This window comes from Equus asinus, chromosome 2 (genome assembly GCF_041296235.1).
Source record: "Equus asinus isolate D_3611 breed Donkey chromosome 2, EquAss-T2T_v2, whole genome shotgun sequence".
Classification (NCBI taxonomy): Eukaryota; Metazoa; Chordata; class Mammalia; order Perissodactyla; family Equidae; genus Equus; species Equus asinus.
In genome coordinates this window covers 95,448,354-95,452,052 of record NC_091791.1, presented here as the reverse complement: position 1 = coordinate 95,452,052, position 3,699 = coordinate 95,448,354, and positions in this window count along the sequence as shown.

Below are 3,699 nucleotides of genomic sequence, written 5' to 3'. Positions count from 1 at the left end.
CCCGTCTTCCAATTTTCCAGCTCATCTAATTAAACTTCCTTTCTCAATCTCTAAGTCATTTATTAATTGGCTCTGATTGTGATGAACAGAGCAAGCCCATTGTATCAATCTCCAGCACCCCAGATGGGACCCTAGCCTCTACCTGTAGCTGGTCAACTTGGAAGAAGCTCTTTTTCCCCCAGCTGCTGGGCAGCTTTTTATTTTTATTTTTTTCTTTTTCTGCCCCAGGAATTGCCATTGTGGCTGGCTCACTTGCTGACTGCCTCTCATGCTTCAGTGATCTGGAAAGGAAGGACCGGATCTCAAGCTGACCAGCTTGCACCTATAACGAGGTGAGTCATCTGGAGGCACCTCCCGGGTACCATATTCCTTTTTCCTGGTCTGGGGGCCTTGGTCAGGCCAAAGTCCATCTGGTTTAGGCGCTGCTGTTTAGGGATAAAGGGAAGTACAGACTGCCTAGTATATTATCTGGAAGACTAGTCTCTAGTTTCTCTGTGGTTTGCACACCTGTATGGTCTGTTCTCTTGAGTGTATGTGTCGTTCCACTAGTCTGGGTGCCAGTTTTCCTCTGTGTCAGAATCCCACAGCACACTTCCAGTGCTTGTTACACCATCTGTGAGGATGTGAAGTTTGCGACCTTTTCTGTCAAGTGTCAAACCAGAATTGTACGCCTCAGTGTGGACACTGCCGTTTGTGTGCCAACCCTTAGGAGGAAGCCGTGAGAGCACGGCCTGACCACCTTTCCCCCTCTTTGTCTGTCCTGTCCAGTGCCTTCTTTGGTGTCATTGTGTGGAAGTCAGGTTTGGGCTTAAAGTAAGCCAGATTTGGACTTTCTGCAAAATAGAAGATCTAAAAAACTTTCTGCTGGGCACCTGACCCCTACACCAGTGTTGGGAAATGAGATCTTTACTCTGCCTTAAGCCTCCTGTCTCCTTGGCTTGTTTAGCAAGAACTGTGTGCTCAGGCAGAGTCAGATTTGGATAAGTCCTATAGTTATCTGGGCACCTGGAGTCAAGCCCAGCACCCTTCTCTGGGTCCATTAATTGTCAGACACAAACTTTACCACCATGGGCACCACTCTGTCCATCCAGGGAAGAAAAAAAAGAAAGAGGACTGCAAGGGTGCATGCTGGCCTATTGGGATAATTTCACTTATGAGCCCATGAAAAAGAAAAGCATGATCTTTTACTCTAATGTAGCCTTGCCCCAGTATACACTAGGATCAGGAGGAAAGTGGCCCCCAAATGTGTCACTCAATTGTGGTACTATCTTGCAGCTAGAATCATTTTGCAAGAAGGAAGTAAAGGAAGATGAAATTCCCTATGTTCTAGCTTTTATGTTGCTATATCTGGACCAGGGGAGACAATGGACCAAGGAGGCCCCCAGCTCCTCCTCTCCCTCCACCTTTTCCCAGGCCCACCGCTTGCCCAAGGGGATATGCCAGAAGGATTACCAGGCCTAAGAGAGGGATTCTCTCCTTCTCAAACCCGACAAGGGACAAGATTCAGTCAGAGGACCCTTCCCAGAGCGGGGCAATTTCCACTGCAACAATATCCCAGAAGCATAAAAGGACAAGGGCAACTGTCCAGCTTCGTTTGGATGCACTCTCCTTTCTCTGTCTTAGATCTTTTAATTGGAAAAATAATAACCCCACCCCACGTGGGCAAATATACGTATTTTTTGATATATGACTGAATGCCTTGTTCTCCTCCTGGGATAAGACTTTCTATGTAAAATGAATGCTCAGGTGACTTTTCCTCCAGACCAGCTAGAGGTGCAAGTGCCACCAGCACAACCCTTACAGCTCCAGATGGCCCTGCAGATGTTCAAGCATCACCACCAGGCCCAAGGCCACTGGAGACCTTCAAGGAGGTAAGACGGGATGTGTGGGCAGATGGGAAGCCTGGGAAAGCAAAGAATGTCCAGCCAATACACACAGCCTGAAACAATAGCCACTAAAACAGGAAGCTCAGAAGGGCATTCATCCAGTGCTGCAGGTTAATCAGACCTTTCCAGCCACCATATACTACTCCTGTTCTCCCTGTCAAGAAACCCAATTCAGATGAATATCAGTGTGTTCAGGAGCCTTGTGCCATAAGTGAGGTGGTTCAGGACCTGCACCCTGTGGTGCCCAGACCTTACACCTTGCTAGCCAACTTTCTGGGTGAATGCGGCTATTTTTCACTTTGGGAATTAAAGGATGCATTCTTCTGCATACCGTTCACAGAAGAATCACAGAAACTTTTTGCATTTGAATGGCATGACCCAGATACTCAGGCCACTCAACAATATATTTGGAGGGTGCTGTCCTGGGGCTTCAAAAACTCCCCTACGCTATTTGGGGAAGCCCTAGCTAAAGCCTTGAGCCACTGACAGCAAGAAGGACTGCTGCTGCAGTATGTGGATGACTTGCTGATAGTGACCAAGTCTGGCCAACACAATAAAGACCTTGAACCATTTGGCTGAATGTGTATTCCTGGCTGGCCTGAGCACCCATAGTACTGCTTGCCGTGAAAGTGGGAACAAGCCTGGGGGTGATGGTAGGAAGAGGCAGTGGCAATCCTTAGCCTGCTCAAGATCACTTTCCCAGTGGTGGGAGACCCTAATGTGTCCTGAAGCCCCAACGAGTGGCCTGGGCTCGGATTCATGAAGGGGACCTGCCCACCAAGCACAATCTACATACACACCCAAACACTCTCACGGCAACACAAGCACCCATAGTCCCCCTCAACTTCCAGCAGGTGGGGTGGGATCAGAAACACAGCTCCCACTTCCCCATAGTGGCAGCAGCTGAAATCTGTAGCCTAACACTACCACAAATGCCCCAGCAAAAGATTAGATCATCAAACACCACGAGAAACTACAGCAACAATGCAGACCAGAAAGAAAATGACAGTTCTCCAGAAACCAACCCTGAAGGCACAGAAATTGACAATCTAAATGACAGAGAACTCAAAGTAGCTGTCACAAAAAAAAAAAAAAAAAACCCAATGAGTTATGAGAAAACTCAGACAGTTCAATGAGCTCAGGAATAAAATTAATGATAAGAAGGAATACTTCACAAAAGAAATGGAAACTATTAAAAAAAAAACAAGCAGAAATTCTGCATAGGAAGAACATAGTTAATGCAATAAAAATAATCTAGAATCCTTAAAAATAGAGCTGATGTTATGAGGGGAAGAATTAGGGATTTAGAGGATAGAAATATAGAAATGCTACAGGTGGAGGAAGAGAGAGGACTAAGATTTTTACAGAAGGGAGGAATTCTTCAGGAAATATCTGACTCAATTAGAGAAAGCAATGTAAGGATTATAGGTATTCCAGAGGGAGAAGAGCAGGGGAAAGGAGCAGAGAGCTTGTTCTAAGAAATAGCGCTAAGAACTTCTCAAACCTGGGGAAAGAACTGGGTTTACAAATTCATGAAGCTAATAGCATGTGTAATTACCTCAATGCTAAAAGACTTTCTCCAAGGCGTATAATAGTAAAACTGGCAAAAGTCAATGACAAAGAAAAAATATCAAGGGCAAGAGAGCAGAAGAAAACCTATAAAGGAACCTCTATAAGGACTTCAGTGGATTTCTTGGCAGAAACATTAAAGCCTAGGAGAGAATGAAATGACATATTCAAAATACTAAAAGACAAAAACTTTTGGCCAAGAATACTCCATCCATCAAAATTATCCTTCAGAGAAATAAAAGCT